We start from the raw sequence: 5,687 nt of genomic DNA on the forward strand, positions 1-5,687 counted from the left end.
CCTCCCGTCCGTCGTCCCCCGTCCCCAAAAACTTGCTGCTCTCCACGCTGGAGCCTGCACGGGGGAGGTTGCGCTCCGCGCCTCCGGCCCTAAAGCCGCCCTCGCCCGCCCCCCGGCTTGCCGCTTGGCTGGGCTGCCCGCCCGCCCGCTAATCCCCCCAACGCCCCCACCCCAAAAACACCCCAGCCCTACCGCATGCCGCTCCCCCTCTCCCCGCTCTCGCTGACCGCTGCCACCCCCCCCCCACCCCTCCCCCCCGAAACAAACCCCCCAGCCCTACCCGCATGCCGCTCCCCCTCTCTCCCTAGCCTGCCCCCCCCGCCGTCGCTTGCTGCTGCCGCCGCCGCCGCCGCCGCCGCCGCCGGGACCCGCCTCGGTCTGGTGGCGCGCGCTCGGAGATCCCCGGCTACCCGTCCGTCCGTCCCTCCCTCCCGCCCCGCCCCGGGGGAGGGCCCGGGGCAGCGCGGGCAGGCGGGGAGCAAAAAAAGGCGCGGGCGCCAAAAAAACGTCGGGGTCCCGGGGTGGCGGAGGGGGGCGGCGGCGGGGGCGGCGGCGGGTACACGGCGCCGGGTCCAGGGCGCCGGGTCCAGCCCGTCCCGGGGCGGGGACAGGTGGTGTCGTCCGTCCCCGCCCCCGTAACCTGCTCTGAAGCATCCGCTTCCCGCCGCGGTTCGCCCTCCACCCCCCCGCCGCACACGCAGCTGCCGCTTCCCGCCGCCTCTGCCCCCCGCCCCGGGATCAACCACCCGCCGGGTCCAGCCGGTCCCGGTCCCGGGAACCTGCTCCCGGGGCCAGCCGGAGCCACGCCCCCTCCTCTGACGCTTCCAGCTGCCGCCTCCCCTCCCACCCCCCAAACTCACACTGGCCCTCGCCGGCCCGCCCACCCGCCTACCTGCTTGCCCGCCGCCGCTGGGTGGCGTGCCGGACACTCTCGCACACAGGTACACAGACAGGGACACAGGGACACAGGCACTCGGGCACACAGGGACACAGGGACACAGGGACACAAGGACACAGGGACACAGGCACTCAGGCACTCAGGCACTCAGGGACACAGGGACACAGGGACACAGGCACTCAGGCACTCAGGGACACAGGGACACAGGGACACAGGCACTCAGGCACTCAGGGACACAGGGACACAGGGACACAGGGACACAGGCACTCAGGCACTCAGGGACACAGGGACACAGGGACACAGGGACACAGGCACTCAGGCACACAGGGACACAGGTGGCGGGCCGGAGGCCTCTCTCCACTGTGTGGCAGGGGTCCAAGAGCCACCCCAGCCCAACCCAGAGGGTCTTTTGCACCTCTCTAGAGGCCACCCAGAGACCCCAGGCCGCAGCAGAAGCCTCCCCCGCATGCTCTGCAGGCTTCCGACCCACCCCAGGCCGCACCAGAAGCCTCCCCCGCAAGCTCTGCAGGCTTCCGACCCACCCCAGGCCGCAGCAGAAGCCTCTCCCCGCACGCTCTGCAGGCTTCCGACCCACCCCAGGCCGCAGCAGAAGCCTCTCCCGCACGCTCTGCAGGCTTCTCAGCCACCCCAGGCCGCACCAGAAGCCTCTCCCGCACGCTCTGCAGGCTTCTCAGCCACCCCAGGCCGCACCAGAAGCCTCCCCCGCACGCTCTGCAGGCTTCTCAGCCACCCCAGGCCGCACCAGAAGCCTCTCCCGCACGCTCTTCAGGCTTCTCAGCCACCCCAGGCCGCACCAGAAGCCTCTCCCGCACGCTCTGCAGGCTTCCGACCCACCCCAGGCCGCAGCAGAAGCCTCTCCCGCACGCTCTGCAGGCTTCTCAGCCACCCCAGGCCGCAGCAGAAGCCTCTCCCGCACGCTCTGCAGGCTTCTCAGCCACCCCAGGCCGCAGCAGAAGCCTCTCCCGCACGCTCTGCAGGCTTCTCAGCCACCCCAGGCCGCACCAGAAGCCTCCCCCGCACGCTCTGCAGGCTTCTCAGCCACCCCAGGCCGCACCAGAAGCCTCTCCCGCACGCTCTGCAGGCTTCTCAGCCACCCCAGGCCGCACCAGAAGCCTCCCCCGCACGCTCTGCAGGCTTCTCAGCCACCCCAGGCCGCACCAGAAGCCTCCCCCGCACGCTCTTCAGGCTTCTCAGCCACCCCAGGCCGCACCAGAAGCCTCCCCCGCACGCTCTGCAGGCTTCTCAGCCACCCCAGGCCGCACCAGAAGCCTCCCCCGCACGCTCTGCAGGCTTCCCACCCACCCCAGGCCGCAGCAGAAGCCTCTCCCGCACGCCCTGCAGGCTTCTCAGCCACCCCAGGCCGCAGCAGAAGCCTCTCCCGCACGCTCTGCAGGCTTCTCAGCCACCCCAGGCCGCAGCAGAAGCCTCTCCCGCACGCTCTGCAGGCTTCTCAGCCACCCCAGGCCGCAGCAGAAGCCTCTCCCGCACGCTCTGCAGGCTTCTCAGCCACCCCAGGCCGCGCCAGAAGCCTCTCCCGCACGCTCTGCAGGCTTCTCAGCCACCCCAGGCCGCAGCAGAAGCCTCTCCCGCACGCTCTGCAGGCTTCTCAGCCACCCCAGGCCGCAGCAGAAGCCTCTCCCGCACGCTCTGCAGGCTTCTCAGCCACCCCAGGCCCCAACAGAAGCCTCTCCCGCACGCTCTGCAGGCTTCCGACCCACCCCAGGCCGCAGCAGAAGCCTCTCCCGCACGCTCTGCAGGCTTCCGACCCACCCCAGGCCGCACCAGAAGCCTCCCCCGCACGCTCTGCAGGCTTCCGTCCCACCCCAGGCCGCACCAGAAGCCTCCCCCGCACGCTCTGCAGGCTTCTCAGCCACCCCAGGCCGCACCAGAAGCCTCCCCCGCACGCTCTGCAGGCTTCTCAGCCACCCCAGGCCGCAGCAGAAGCCTCCCCCGCACGCTCTGCAGGCTTCTCAGCCACCCCAGGCCGCAGCAGAAGCCTCCCCCGCACGCTCTGCAGGCTTCTCAGCCACCCCAGGCCGCAGCAGAAGCCTCCCCCGCACGCTCTGCAGGCTTCTCAGCCACCCCAGGCCGCAGCAGAAGCCTCCCCCGCACGCTCTGCAGGCTTCTCAGCCACCCCAGGCCCCAACAGAAGCCTCTCCCGCACGCTCTGCAGGCTTCCGACCCACCCCAGGCCGCACCAGAAGCCTCCCCCGCATGCTCTGTAGGCTTCTGACCCACCCCAGGCCCCAACAGAAGCCTCCCCCGCACGCTCTGCAGGCTTCTCAGCCACCCCAGGCCGCAGCAGAAGCCTCTCCCGCACGCTCTGCAGGCTTCTCAGCCACCCCAGGCCGCACCAGAAGCCTCTCCCGCACGCTCTGCAGGCTTCTCAGCCACCCCAGGCCGCACCAGAAGCCTCTCCCGCACGCTCTGCAGGCTTCCGACCCACCCCAGGCCGCACCAGAAGCCTCCCCCGCACGCTCTGCAGGCTTCTCCGCCACCACAGGCCGCACCAGAGGATCTTTTGCACCTCTCTGGACGCCACCCAGAGACTCCAGGCCGCACCAGAGGCCCCCCCCCCAACCATTTACAGGCTGCAGTGCCAGCCTAGGCCCCGCTGGCAGCCTCCCTTGTCTGCTTTGGAAGGCCTCCCATCCACTCCAGACCTGCCTGGAGGCCTCCCTCGACTGCTCCCGGGGCCCTCGAAGCCACCCTAGGCCTTTCTGGAGGACCTGCTCGACCGCTCGGGCGGCTTCTGACGCACCCTCGGCCATCCGGCGCCCAGCAGCTCCCAGGGCCAGGCACCGGCCTCCCCCTCCGGCCGCCCCTGGGGCCGGGGGTGGCTCGGACTCGGCGCCCCCAACGTGTCGTCCCGTCCCCCCCCCGCCCCGCACCGCCGAACATTCGCTGCAGCCGAGGGCTTGCCGCTCGACGCCTACCCCACCCGCCCAGCCCCCCCGCTGCGGCCCGGCGCTGCCCCGGCCGCTGCGCCCTGCCTCTCATCGCTCCCCCCACCCGGCAACCGGCCGCCGGGCACGGCAAGTCCCAGGGCAGGGAACAGGTGCTGCCGGGACCCCGTGCTGGCTGCCGGCTTCCCGGGGCTGCCCCGGGCACGGACAGGTCGCCCCCCCGCCCCGGCGAATGTTCACCGAACCGGCTGCCGGCTGCCTTCGAGCACCCCCCGCCCCCCGCCACTATCGTCCCCCCCGCCCCCCCTCCGCCTCCGCGGCCGCTTCTGCCCGCACCCCCTCCACTGCCTCCCCCCGCCGCCGGCGAACGAGTCGCCGGATCCGTAGGGTGCCGGGAGCCCGAACGGCGAGCGGCTCCGGCTGCTGCCGGGACCGCGGGGATTCGAGCCGCTCCGGCCGCGGCCGGGACCCCCGTGCCGGAAGCCGGCATCCCGGGACGGCCCCGGGACGGCCCCGGTCGCCGGCCGGGTGACGTTCAGCGAAGCGGCTGCCGCCAGTCTTTGGGCCTCCCCCGTGCCGGGGCCGCGGGGATTCGAGCCGGTCCGGCCGCGGCCGGGATCCCGGGCCGGACGATGGCTTCCCGGGCCGGTCCCGGTCGCCTCCCGGGTGACGTTCACCGAAGCGGCTGCCGGCTGTCTTCGAGCCCCCCCCCCCTCCGCCTCCGCTGCCGCTTCTCCCCGCACCCCCTCCACTGCCTCCCCCCGCCGCCGGCGAACGAGTCGCCGGATCTGTAGGGTGCCGGGAGCCCGAACGGCGAGCGGCTCCGGCTGCTGCCGGGACCGCGGGGATTCGAGCCGCTCCGGCCGCGGCCGGGACCCCGTGCCGGAAGCCGGCATCCCCGGACGGCCCCGGGACGGCCCCGGTCGCCGGCCGGGTGACGTTCACCGAAGCGGCTGCCGGCTGTCTTCGCGCCCCCCCCCCCTCCGCCTCCGCTGCCGCTTCTGCCCGCACCCCCTCCACTGCCTCCCCCCGCCGCCGGCGAACGAGTCGGCGGATCCGTAGGGTGCCGGGAGCCCGAACGGCGAGCGGCTCCGGCTGCTGCCGGGACCGCGGGGATTCGAGCCGGTCCGGCCGCGGCCGGGACCCCGTGCCGGAAGCCGGCATCCCGGGACGGCCCCGGGACGGCCCCGGTCGCCGGCCGGGTGACGTTCAGCGAAGCGGCTGCCGCCAGTCTTTGGGCCTCCCCCGTGCCGGGGCCGCGGGGCTTCGAGCCGGTCCGGCCGCGGCCGGGATCCGGGGCCGGACGATGGCTTCCCGGGCCGGTCCCGGTCGCCTCCCGGGTGACGTTCACCGAAGCGGCTGCCGGCTGTCTTCGAGCCCCCCCCCCCCCCTCCGCCTCCGCGGCCGCTTCTCCCCGCACCCCCTCCACTGCCTCCCCCCGCCGCCGGCGAACGAGTCGCCGGATCTGTAGGGTGCCGGGAGCCCGAACGGCGAGCGGCTCCGGCTGCTGCCGGGACCGCGGGGATTCGAGCCGCTCCGGCCGCGGCCGGGACCCCGTGCCGGAAGCCGGCATCCCCGGACGGCCCCGGGACGGCCCCGGTCGCCGGCCGGGTGACGTTCACCGAAGCGGCTGCCGGCTGTCTTCGAGCCCCCCCCCCTCCGCCTCCGCTGCCGCTTCTGCCCGCACCCCCTCCACTGCCTCCCCCCGCCGCCGGCGAATGAGTCGCCGGATCCGTAGGGTGCCGGGAGCCCGAACGGCGAGCGGCTCCGGCTGCTGCCGGGACCGCGGGGATTCGAGCCGCTCCGGCCGCGGCCGGGACCCCGTGCCGGAAGCCGGCATCCCGGGACGGCCCCGGGACGGC

This window comes from Melanerpes formicivorus, unplaced genomic scaffold (genome assembly GCF_026170545.1).
Source record: "Melanerpes formicivorus ecotype bairdi unplaced genomic scaffold, bMelFor1.0.p_v2 SCAF_260, whole genome shotgun sequence".
Taxonomy (NCBI): Eukaryota; Metazoa; Chordata; class Aves; order Piciformes; family Picidae; genus Melanerpes; species Melanerpes formicivorus.